The sequence below is a fragment of the Malaya genurostris genome, chromosome 2 (assembly GCF_030247185.1).
Source record: "Malaya genurostris strain Urasoe2022 chromosome 2, Malgen_1.1, whole genome shotgun sequence".
Taxonomy (NCBI): Eukaryota; Metazoa; Arthropoda; class Insecta; order Diptera; family Culicidae; genus Malaya; species Malaya genurostris.
The window spans coordinates 5,059,237-5,073,085 of NC_080571.1; the positions used below are offsets into that span (position 1 = coordinate 5,059,237).

The following is a 13,849-nucleotide window of genomic DNA, read 5'->3' on the forward strand; positions in this document are numbered from 1 at the left end:
AGGCGAAACAATGAATGCGTAGTTAATGAATAATTATTGTCAAGTGAAAATTCCCAACCTGAATCTAATACCGTGCACTACGCAAAACAGAAAAAAAAGTCGCTACCGAAAACTGGATGGAAATCAAAGCATATATCATCTAGTCGAGAAACACGTTGTAGGCTTTGCACGCTTCGAGTATCGACTTAAGTAAACACTCAGTGCCGACCGGCAATTTATTTCCCATATAATATAACATCTATCTATACTTCCACCCGAAGACGTATTTAGTCGGGTTGAGGTGTTTAACTAGTGTAACAGTGGCTTTTGGCGCCTTCGTAGCTAGCTGCGAAAGAAATGACGAAATTATGCTCTCTTCTACTCTACGTTGTTCTCCGTTGCTACGTTCAAGCATAGTAAACCACAGGCCGTCAGCCGCTTAACCCACTTTTTTTGTTCCGAAATCTTCGAGTTTATATATTTTCGGTTTGTTCTCTTTGCACTTTGCGTACAGTCCGAACCGGAGAGACCGGTCCCGTGCGAGTTCCGGAACGTTTCGTCATTGGCAATGACCTTAGCGGATAGTGTCCCATTATTTTTTTGTGGCCGGTAAATTATGGCTCTCAGAGCTTCGAGAAAGCATGGATTTTTGCTGAGAAAGTTTTAATTTTTTTTTTCAAATACACAAACGGTACTTGATGATTGTTTTCAGAGTGTGGCTATGGGTACTTTGCTCGTTTCAACATCTCAGTGCACGAGAGATGTACTTCACGAACTTTCAGCTATGATGGCTACGATAATTATTCTTAAACTTTGCGAACACAATATACATTTAATATTGAAAAACTTCCAAAAGTCTGCCTAAAGACGAAACTAAATTTCCTCCGCTTTCCCGAAACAATTTCTCACAGAAAAAGCAAACATACATGTTTAAATTCGACTGAACCGCTCGATTTCGATCGCTTTCAATTGATCGTGCACAATTCACATCTGTACGTTGGCCAATCAAAACGGAAGTTTATCGACCCAAACATTGATCCTGACGGAACGAATTGACAATTTTACTTTCAAGCCAGCCGTTCGGTGAATCACGTGCCCCAGCATTCCATCCATTCGCCCACTACTTGAATGGGGATTCGCCTTTTGTGCTACTTTCTTCCTGTCAACTTGCTTAAGGCGAGACATGCACCATAAAAAAAAAGTGTAAATACTTTTATGCAAATAAGCGGGTTCGTCGCTTGTGGCACATTCTTTTGATTGGGTTTGTGGGTTCCCAGCGAATATAACGTACAATTTATATCAATATTTGGCAGTTATAGTAGTCCATGAGCGTGCTACTTCATTCATGTTATATGTTGTCATGTGAACCACACTCTAACAACAGCGCAAATTTCCGCAAGGAGTGCTTCGATCTTCGTGATCAGCGCAACTCAAAAGTCATTATATTCACTACGCCTATGTCCGATGGCTGAAAAGCGCTGGAGGAGTTTAAATGCCAGCTTTGCAATCGTAGTGCGTATGGCAAAGGGAAGATCCCGATAATCAAATTCTGTGGTTAACACAATACCGAACGTGGTATCCGCCTCAATAGGTTATGATAGACGCGTGCGTGATTGATTTATGTGTAATTCACAAAACAGAAAAATAACCGTTGAGCTATTTGTGCATACCGGCTGACCACCGCGCCGATACCAAGTGAACGGTACCTTTCGACTTCGACTCGCTGGTTCCGTTGCACTGCTGGCCATTCCGGGATTATACTATTCCCAGTAGAATGTATTGCTTTGTCTTCTATCTTGTTCCTTGTCTGAAGATAGTGGGGCTGCTCATGGCCTATTTATTGCCGGTTGATTGCATAAAAACGAATGCAGGTGAGCAGTCGAAGAGAAATCTTTATGCACTGGATCGGATTAACGGTCTCCTGGGTGAGATCATGGACATTCATTAGAATTATTTAAATTCACTTCGAAGCCAACACCGGGGAAATATTTCAAAGAACATATTTTAAATTTGCAGACAAAGTATTCAAACTAAACGTTTCTCTTTCGTGTTTGAATTGAAGCTTAGAAATTGTCCATTATTGCTCGATCGAATGAAATTGAGAACAAATTTGTAGCTATATCTTTTTGATGAAATTCATTCTTTTGTAACTGGACAAATCTTTGCAGTGCCTCGAATTTAGCGACTCATTCGCAACGATAGCAGTATTTTCTCGTCCGCAACTGCAAATCGTTTGCCAAATCACGAGCTCGTCAAAAACCCCAACTCATCTCTGCCGAACACATCTTCTGGTCTGACAAAGAAAACTAAACCTTTTTTCCAAATTTCAATTTTTTTGTATTCACCTTGAAGAGCAATACAACTGCTCCAACGACGTTCCAACAATTCTACATCACATTTTTAGCACGATTCTTTCTCAGCCTCGTGCTTCACAGTCTCTGCGTTGACCTTATCATTCGAGGCAAATAGCAAATTACAGCAAGCTTCTTTTTTAAATCCGCGAACGGAATATAATCACTGGGTGCAAAATCTGACGAATATGATGGATGGGCTAGCAATTCAAATTTCAATTCACGGATTTAATTTAACTATAAGTTGTTTTTGATCAGCTGCGCAAAAACGCGACAAACACTTTGCAAACATTTCTCCATATTCAAGTGCTCATACAAAATTGTGAATACACTTCATCCTGAAATATTTACAATGTCAGCTATCGTTTACAACTTCTCTTCCGATTGTTCATAAGGAGTGTTTCTTGCACTTTTTTTGTTTTAATTCATGAGGTTTCAACCAATTAAAAAATTCTAATTCCATATGCGGGGTTAGGATCGAACCCAGACAGACTGTATTAAGGTTTTGCCTTTCTCATATGGAAAGGTTTTAAAATTACTGTGTAAACCGACTTTCGAATCAAAGCCCGAAAAGATTCAGTTCGTCGAGTACGCAAAATGCTTGAGTATATGTAACGTTTTTTCACAAACCAAATTCTCTTGAAGAGTTTTCTGGTCTCAGACAAGATTGCAGAGTTTTCACCGGATCCGATTTCCTGTTCCGGATAAAACGTGCAAAAACACTATGCACTAACTTTCCTCGGAGATGGTTGAACCGATTTTCACAAATTTAGATTCAAATGAAAGGTATTAGTGTCCCACGAAGGTTGAGTCCGACTTCCGGTTCCGATGCTGAGAGCAAAAACTGAACCGATTCTCCCAAACTGGAAATAAAAAGTCTTATGGTCCCACACAAAACTTTTGGATTTCATACGAATCCAACTTCCGGTTAAGTAATTACAGAATGAAAAGTGTTAAAAATTTCAAAACTGAACTCAAATTAGATCCAATCGATAGGCCTTACTAGTTGAAGGCTGGAAGAGACGACTTCGGCTACACCGGTTCTCGGTTTCCGGTTCCGGAAGCATCGGAAATAGTAGTCACAAACTCTGAAATTGATCACACTCACATTTTGCAGCGATGGCTTGACTTATTTTTCCAAACTTAAATTCTGACGGAAAGGTCTTATGATCTCCTACGAAATTTATAAATTTCACCTGGATCCAAACTTTGTTTACGAAATTACAAGTGATTAAAATTTTATACCGCCACTCAGGACACTATTCTAAACTATCAATTTTCTAAACTGAATTAAAAACTATTTCAATCGGTAGTCATTGTCAGTAGACGGCCACGGCCAAACAAATCGGGTTTGTAATTTGGTGCTATGTTTCAGTGATTATAAGAACAGTTGCTTTCACCAAAACGGACAAGGCTGTTCTTCGTGTTAAACATGGCTCTTATCCGCATCTGATTCAGAATGGGCAGAATGGCAGTGTCTCGCCAATTATATCTGTACTGACAACCTCATTATTAGGCTAGATATGGCATACTGAGAAACTAACACAAAACTCAGGAAAAATTCTAATACGGCAGCTCAACATAAACTGATTGCAAAATTGCTGCTTAGAACACTGTGGAAACATGCATACGTTAGGTTCGATTTTGGACAACTTCCAAACTAAAATTGATACATATGATCAGACATGAAATTTGCAGCTGCGGTAAAAAAAAAACAAAGGATTTCGTCACTGAGAATACGATGAGGCTTAATAGTTTCACTTTCGACGCAAAGATTGTGCTGTACAGGTAGCGAAGTTAAATTTTCATCGTTGACCATTTTGCATTTTACGCTAAAGAAATTCTTCAACCTTAGACAAAGGAGGAGTACATATGCAAATAATTAAACGTGAAATGTGAACCACATTAGTTGTTTGACGAGGGAGTGGGTCATTTCGCCGATAGCCATTTCGTTCCACTTTAGAGTATTTGGCCATTATTCTCGGTACTGCCAGAACCAGTATTCAGGGATCAGGATAACCCAAAAAAAATTCGAACAAGCCTTTTGAACATTGAATTTTGATATTTGGTTATCTTCTATGATGATTTGAATTTTGTTCTGTAATTCCAGAATCGGAATCGGATAAAACTCAACAACTTTGTATGGGACCATAAATTTTAATTTGAATTTTTTTTATGAAAATGTTTTTGTTTTTATATCAGGGCTTAAAATTGTCACGCATTCTCAACGAAAGAGTCCAATTCAACAGCATCATATTCGTTATTTTTCTGTCTGTCATTCGTAAATGACCGACATTAGAACAAACGAAAAAATTTCGTTTCTCATTAAAAAAAGAGAGTATAATTGCCAACGTCGTCAGACTTTCCTCTATGACAAGAACAAGGGAGAATCAGCAGAATTTCAATTCTCATTCTTTCATCGATGTATTGAAAATATGTGACACTTGGCTATAAAGAGTGACTAAAAGATGATAAATCGAAGTGATTACACTCCCGAACCTCTTTGAAAATTAATACTACTACAGATTCGAGCATCAACAGGTGAAAAAGATTGTGAATCGTTTACTGTCATTATCAATTCTCAAGGCTTCGGTTAAAGACACTGCATACTATGGGATTACAGTCATATTAATTTTTCGTCATTTTCGTCTATTTTGAGTCAATATAAATTAATTGTAAGCCATTTCATTTGAATCGAAATTTTTGAAAAATCAGTGCAACCATCTTTGAGAAATCGTAGTGCGTTTCTAATATAATTTTTGGGGGCCATCCGGGTTCGAAGGCCGAATACCGGTATAACTGAAATAATTTTATTTGGTCATCAAAACCATCAAAATCTCCAAACCCGATTATTTTAAGAGAAATTGATATTTTTACATTAATCACTTTGTATCTCCGGAACTGAAATCCGGATCTGATTAAAAAACAGGAAGTTTTTCATAAAATCTTAAGACCTTTCATTTGAATCTTAGATGGAGGAAATCGGTTCAACCATCTACGAGAAAAAATCAGTGTCACACACATACACACATTTACCGATCTCGACAAACTGATTCGAATGGTATACGGGTGTAAGAAGTTATGTTCTTCCAGCAATTGCTGTAAGCCAGCGGATCCGAAACTTTTTTGATATATCATTATTTCTACTGCTCATCAGCTTGAGCTTGAGCGACGACCCCTGGTTGCTACTCCGTTACTGATCGGGATTAGCTGAAATTGCACACGGAATTTCTAGATGATCCTACCTGGGACTGGCAAATCATCTTTCAATGTCCATCTTCTGGTAACCCCAGAATTCATTGATCAGTACCGGCGCCGGCCAGGCCCGAACGTATCGTCTAAACAATGGGAAGGGATGTTAGTCCAACACTTGTTACTAGAGTCCGTATATATTACTGCGCACTCCACAAGTGTCACGGGAAAAGGATATTGGTTAGTATAAATTTCAGCAATGGTAGTATTCGCGTGCGACCTAGTATGTTCCGGTTTCAAGAGGCATGTAACGAATAAGAACTTCCCTATTTTTTCTAAATGGAATTATTTGCTACGAAATAAACGAGTGAATAGGATTTAGACAATATAGTTGATTCATTCTACTGACATATTCTATAAATTATATCAAGTAATTTTAAATCACTAAATAAAGGTTTGAGTAAATAATGTTGTTATTACTGATATTGTATGAACATATTCAACAACGATTGGATGAACAATTTGATGTCATTCCATACAAATAGTTATGAAGAAGACGTAAAAATTGGAGAGCTATCATCAGAGGAGAAATTAAGTAAAGAGAATTGCCCATCTATCAATTTGACAAATATCATGCTGTAAAATACTATTAAAATCAAATCGAATAAATATCGAAAAAAAATATATGAAAAAAACCCAAGGAAACCTTTTCTTTTCCTGTCGTCCTAGTCTGATTATATGATTATTCAATCCTAGTCTGCTTGAAAAAATTGAATTTTTCAAGTTCCAGAATCGCGACAACGACGGATTCCGACGCTTGAGGCAGCTCTAAAAACGCCTACATGAAAAAAAACACTCGACTTCGGAAATCTCTAAGCTTTCCAAGTCTCAGAGAGTCGAATGTTTCAAAAATTATTCGAATCTGACAAGCAACAACAATTTTGTCCTAATTCTCTGAGTTATGCGGCTTCATTCAATGCGAATTTCCGAATTTAAGCACATAAACATAACTTGAGAGAATCCAGTTCAGTTCAACGTGACTATTAACAGTCATCAAAACGGTTCGGAATCTGTCAGCAGGTAGTGAAGTATTTATTAGGGAAGCCTTCGCACAAATTATGAATAGGGTAACATTTAAAAAGAATAATACTAAATCGATTTGAATACATAGTTTTTATGCTCATAGTCAAGTCCGTTCGAGCTCCGAGAGTCTTCCTTGTAGTAAAATTTCCCAAAAGAAAATAACATATTCTTCACCACATTAGCTAAGCAAATTGAGATACACGCATTGGAATAAACCGTTTATGATGTTTTTTTTTCAATTGATAGAAAAACTAGATTTCAATCAAAAAAAAAACTTGGCACGCAAATTTTTGACATCCGACTTTGGCAAGACCTACTGCTCTCTCCTGATGGAGCACCGATTCGTTGGATAGAATAAAAACTAGCTGCTTGATTGTGGCATGTGAAAATTTCGGTCGTCCCATTACAAAAGGACCCAACTGCATTTAACAATTCGAAAATGGACAACTATCATTATTTCTACTGCTCATCATGCGAAAAACTCTAAAATTCTGTGTCATATTTAGTCACAAATGATTAATCTTGTATTTCTGCTACAATGGGTTAGAAAATAAGTGGCAATAGATACACAATGAAATCTTATATATTATTACCCAACAAAAAGATTGATAAGTGTGTGTGTGTGTGTGTGTGTGTGTGTGTGTGTGTGTGTGTGTGTGTGTGTAGAATCAGATCACAAGAACGAGACTGAAATTTGAAGCACACCGATCGTGCAAAGCCTGACCATGTTTGAAGTATTATTTAATCGGGTTACGTTTCATTAAATGCAGAATAGTTTAGGTAACAAAACGATTTGCCCGGATTAAAGAAGGTTGCGAGTTGCCCGTTTCAATTTTCATTTCATCAGTCATTTTTAATGTTTGTCCTTTCGTTTGGTAAAGTAACGAAGCACGGCATGTAGATTGTATATTTTCCGGATGAATAAGAACTATTCCAAAAGTTATTGTATAAGACTTAAAGTGTAATACCTGATTTGATGAAACCTTTTAGCTACACAAATGGTTTATTTATTCATCCAAAAAAACAGCAAGATCTATACATTGCTACACCTAGAAGCAACTTTTCAAAGTGTTTGCTAGTGATTGTTTCATTCGAGAAAAAATGAATATTCGGGATTGAACAGTATATTCACGGCTCACAACGTTAGAAAGAAAAATCTTAATCTTCCTTTTTGTTTTTATCTCTGTTTGGTAACCAAATTCAAAACTTCAATGACTCCACAACAGAGTTCTGTGACGAACGAATTTATTTATTCTCTGATAGTTCCAAACCACCTCGTTAATCCGTTGTCAGTGCCTTAAATGGACCATATAGATATACAACTGCTCAATTGCACTCGTACTCATACTGCGTATTCGAATTTCAGAAAATGATAAGAATACGCATTAAGATACAAATCTCCGAATAAATATAGCATCTGAATTGAGTTGTACGCTATTCAATACTTTTTATTTGACTGACTTATGTTCTACTAAAAGATTTATTGAAAATTTTCCCTCATGCCTACACTAGCTTATGAAAGATTCATTTGTGCTGGTCAGTCAATTTTTGTCGAGCAAGTGGCGACATCTCATTACTCACCTGTTGATCTTTCAAAATTAAATGCCCACTAAAAATAAACTAGCTCCCAGTGGCGGGCTGCAGGGACCAGTTTGGGAATCACTGCTGTGAACAATTCAAATCAAATTTAAATGAAATTGTTTTGAATTCGGAAATGAGGCCCACTTTCTAATATGTCATATTCGAACGATTATGTTGCCAAAAACGCCATGCGAAAAAACAAAGCGAGCCATGCAAAAATGTTATGGAAAAGGGTGTTGTACACAGTCTTTTAGGTGTTTAGAAACAGTATTAGAAACCGTACTTCACTTTGCTCCGAAACATCGCTTTATTATACAGCGCTCAAAACTCCTGCTACTGGAATATCTCCGTTAAAAAAGTACGGATTTTAACAATTCATGATCAGCGCGCCGGTAATCACATTTTAATCATGCCGCCGATTATATAACATAAGCCCAAAAAATTTTATCATTGTGGAGGTTTTGAGCTATTGGCACATTGTCGCAAAACTGATTTACCGGTAGCGACACCTGCCAATGAAAAACGGAACCAAGAAAAGGAGGATTCTTTCGGAAATTTTCATATCGGTAGTAGTGATTTGCAACATTTTTATCGTTTATTCAATAGTACAAATAGATATCAGCAATAAAAGTACACTCGGAATAGAAGAAAATCGATTTCAAAGTGATCACTACTACTTTTTTTTAGTGTAAACTACGATTAAACATGGAAAATCTTCAGAAATGTGTGAAATTGGGTAAGGTTACGTTTTTTTGGATAAACAGTTTTTTAAACAAAAACCAGGGAAATGTTGATTTCTTGAGTACTAGAATGTATAGCGATCGAGTACCATTTATTTTAGATGCTTTATTTGTTATTTCTGGGCATTTGAAAAATGGTATTAAACCAAGTTTAATGCTTCATTCTTAATAAACGTTAGTTTTGCACAATAAAATAGGATCAACGTTACCAACTCAGAGTAAAAACATTTTCATCAACTTTCATTTTCATTTCGTAAATTCCTAACTTCCTTTCTTTTTGTAAATTCCTAACTATGTTTTTCATAGCAGGATCACGAGAACGTTGATATTGTCGTCGACGAACATTCTGCAACCGAATGAGCAGTTGAAGATTGTCATCGATGATAGAATTCAATTTAGTTTGAGCTTTGCGAACTGAAAGATTTCTAGCTTCGATAATGTAATGATTCAAATTATCAATTGCTGTGTCGATGTCCGCAGAATTTTCTAAAATAGTTTCATGATCCACATGATTTTCAATGTGAGATCTGTAATCCAACCAATTAGCTCTATGATAGTTGAATACAGAACTAATTGGATTAATTATAGCTTCGTTGGAAAACGTTCGTTCCAACGTTTAGTCTGGATGTTACAGGAAGATGATCTGAGTCAAAGTCAGCATGTGTAATCGGTTCACTACAAATGTGACTTTGATTTGTTAGAACCAGATCAATTGTAGACGGGTTTTTCACAGAAGAGAAACAAGTAGGATTACTGGGATGAAGAACTGTGAAGTAACCAGCTGAGAGTTGATTATGAAGTATTTTACCATTACTGTTATTTTGCCTACACTGGACATGCTTTGCATTTAAGTCCCCTATTACGAAAAATTTCGATCGATATCTTGTGAGTTTTTGCAAATCGTCTTTAAAGAAATTTAATTGTTCGCCGGTGCATTGAAATGGCAAATATGCTCCAGCGATGAAATAAATTCCATGAATGGTTTCAACTTTGATTCCCAAGTTTTCAATAACTTTAGTATTGAAAGAAGGTAAAATTCGATGTTTAATTTGCGTTGGACAAAAATGGCAACTCCACCACCCATTCCAGTAAACCTGTCAAATCGATGAATCACATAATGTGGATTGCTTTTCAATTTGACATTTGGTTTAAGAAAAGTTTCTGTCACAATGGCAATATGAATTTTGTGAACTTTGAGAAAATTATAAAATCCATCTTCACTCGATTTTAAAGATCGAATTTTAAAATATTCAAATAATTATTTAACATCACTGTTAAATTTTAAATTCATTATAATATTATTTGCAAATTGCCATTCGATTTGAAATGCTTTAAAAAGTGATGTAGTCGAATTCATTCGGATAATCATTTGAAAAAGTTGATCTTGTAGGTAGATCATTTTATTTTCAGTTATATCGCCTAAATCGACTTCATTCAAAGAAGCGAATGGCATTGAAGGAATATTGGTAGGTAGATTTCTATCTGTTACACTAGTGTAACTGCCATTAGAAGAAGATGATTTGGTCGATCTACCTATTAATAAATTGTTTTCGTTAGAAGATGAACTGCAAGGCGTTCCTGTGTTTTGATTATTTACATTAGAAGAATTAAGTGGTAGTTTTCTGCCTGTTATACTAGCATAACTTACATTAGAAGAAGATGATGACGAGGTCGATCTACCTGTCAATAAATTGTTTTCGTTGGAATACAAATTGGAAGGCGTACCTGTTTTTTATTTTAAATTCGAAGAAATAAGTGCCTTAGAAAATTTAGGCGTGGCATATGTAACGGTTTTTTTTGATTTTCAGGTATGTTCTGTAAATTTAAGGATTTAACTTGTTGTCTAAGCGAACGAGCTTTTAAAATTTTTTCCCTGACAGGACATTTAAAATAATTGGATTTATGATTTCGAACGCAATTTGAACATGAAAATTTATCAGTGGTTTCATTCATTGGACAAACGTCTTTCGAATGCGATTTACCACAATTCAAGCACCGTATATCCATATAACAATTTTTGGTTCCATGGCCGAAGCCTTGGCAACGACGACATTGCGTTGAGTTTGCAATACGATTATGCCGTTTATAATGTTCCCAATGAATTTTAATGTGGGAAATGAAACGTACTTTTTCTAAAGTTTTCAAATTGTTTACATCACTTCGATTGAAGTGTATTAAGTAAAGTTCATGGGAAATTCCAGAGCTTGGTTTAGAAGTACCATTCGCTCTTTTTTCGTAAGATTACTTGGTAAGGGGCAAAACCAAGCAATTCTTTTAGTTCATTTTTAATTTCATCAGTACTTTGATCATTTGATAAGCCTTTCAAGACAGCCTTGAAGGGTCTGTCTGATTTTAAACGCCGATTCACCGCCGCCGCCGCTGGTCAAAAAGCCGCTTTAGCCACCGATGTTGACAATTTTGATCGGCGCACAAGTCTTAAAATAATGTCACTCACTTTTGTCGGAGATGGAACTTCTTAAGATGCCATAAGAATATCCCAATTTTCATTCCGATCAAATAAACCATTCATAGTCCCATAAATGATTTGCTGAATTTTATCCAAGTCCGACTACCGGTACATTTTTTTTCCAGAATTTAAATCGTCATGTGTAGGTCATATTAGTGCATGGTTGAATGAACCGAATGTCACTATGCCGATATCCAGCTTTCAGTTCCGGTAGTATCGGCAACGATAATCAAATATGATAAAATGGAGCTCACTTTCTCACATATGATTGAATAGATTTTCACTAACTTAAATTCAAATGTAGTGTATCACTGCTATAGTATTATGCAACAGAAATCTTCAAAACTATTTTCGGAACTTTTTTAAATTGTAGTATTTCAAGTAATTTCTACTGTAATGTACAGGAAAAAGTGAAAATGAGAAAGGCATCATTACATGGTGGATCCACTAGGTGGATTAAAACAGGTTGTCATTTTGAACGGATAGAAATTTCCACTTGAAATTTTTATCTAATTTTTATACTTTTTCGAAAAGTTACTTTTAAAGGTTAAATCAGGGTGAGAAGAGTAAATATTAATAATGATAATAGCATAGAGTATTGAAAAATTCTACAAGAATTTCGCTTGATTTTGATTCACTCGAAGAACTATGAGAAGAGAAGACGTTCTTAGTTAAAGAGAAAAAAATGTCCAAGACATCACTGTCTAAGGTAAGATCCAACGTAATAATCACTGTGTCTTGGATGATCTACGGAATTGATGACAGCAATCATGTGTTTTCTTCGGTTAAATGTAATCATCGATAATTTGCACTATCAGCACACAAGCTAAAATTCTCATTCTACCTGACCTACTTTCCGGCCAATGAATACTCGCTGGACATCAATATAACAGTAATTACGACTGATAAACAAGAAAAATTATCACATCCTGCTCAAAACGCAACAATTAGCACCTGTTCAAGTGACGGTGGCTGTCGCCCGAACTCCGTACCTTCCCAACGCCATTGGGTGTCAAACTTTCACACATTCCCTCACGCGCTCCGTCCATTGGAATCAGGTTGATTTGAATGTATGCCTTTTGATTCTAGTTCAATTCTTACCGTTATTTTTACCTTCCCACTTGTGTCTCTCTTGTATGTGCGCCCTGGAATGTGCGCGCTCTCAGTCCAGTCTTGAAACGCTGGCCAAGTTGTTACTGGCTGCTGCTGCTGCTGCTGCTCGGGATCTGCTGGATCTTGCTTGCGCTTTACCACAACTTTTTTTCTTCCCAACATAAACTAAGGCACGGATAGAAGTTTTCCCCTTTGGAGAGAGGTTCAGCAAAGAGTCATTAGCCTTTTCTGGCAAACAAGACAGATCGCCTTTTTTTTCTTCTTTACTGTTTGCTTTGCGAAAATTGATCTTTTTTTCCTAATGAAAGAATTAAAATTTTCACTTTTTTCAGTAGTATTTTCGGGTTTTCTACATTCGGATTCTCGGATCGATACGGCTGATCCTCGTTACACCAAGAACAGCGCGAGCTGTCTCGATTAGAAACGGTCAATCACTGTCTTATTTTCCACTGATTCTTCTTTTCTAATAACGGCCTAGTTCTTGTAATTCCAGAGAGCCACTGATTGGTAGGCTAATATCACACGATCGAATGCCGTTTTCAGATTTATTCTTCCCCTCCCGCAGATTAAGTAGTTCTAGGTCAGGTTGGTTGTTTGATCAGTCCGCCTGACTCGTCCGGTTTCGCCAGTCGTTGGGGACCGTTTTATTTTTTATTAAATTTTTCAACTCGGAACTTCCCGGAATTGCGTCCGTTCGCTTTGAATATCGCTTTCCGACTGAGGAAAAAAAAAGCTGCACCCGACCCGTCTAGCTGCCAGCGGAAGAGATCAAGAAGCTATACTCCGCGATGAACGTACTCTACGTACACATAATTTCCCAAAGCTGCACGGCAAGTTGTTTGCTGTTATTTTCTTCTACCGTTGGCTGGTGTTATTGAAAATCTGCTCTCTTGTTGACCGGCACCAGGCTGCTGATGAACGGCTTCCAAAAGGGCTCTCGTTGCTCACGTTGTTAACCCAGCTGATTAATGTAGGACTCTGGCTTTCTACACCTCAGCTTCCAGTGGAATATTCGCGACTGTGACGACCCAGCGAAGAGAGCCAGAGGTTGTGGAGTTTTATGCTTTAAAATCGTGAACTATCAGCAATCAACAGTACAATAATAATGCTGAATTTTATTGCTCTCAGGATCTAATTGGAAAGAAGAAGGAATATGAAAACAATCTCATGACTTTCTGGAAGAAAATGGATAAAATTTGGCGAGTAATTTCGCTAGCTTTGTGGACTTTCTTCAAAAAACGCTATTAGGACTTTTCAATTTATAATTTTTACTACACGAAACTTTCTTTCACAGTTAGCCTCAAATTGAGGCTCAGTTCGATGAAATAGTGATGAAAGTGCAA

At 36.8% G+C, this 13,849-nt stretch overlaps 1 protein-coding gene across 2 annotated transcripts in view; it reads right to left on the reverse strand.

Moving 5' to 3' along the window:
* LOC131431179 (mucin-2-like) overlaps positions 1 to 13,233 on the reverse strand; it is a 43,165-nt gene extending 29,932 nt beyond the window's left edge. The window contains exon 1 of one of the 2 annotated variants that reach the window (XM_058596741.1): positions 12,507 to 13,233. The gene's annotated coding sequence lies outside the window, so the exon portion shown is untranslated. Of the gene's footprint in view, positions 1 to 12,494 lie in introns of both variants that reach the window. The other variant, XM_058596740.1, reaches the window with a different exon arrangement.
* Between the last annotated feature and the right edge of the window lie 616 nt (positions 13,234 to 13,849).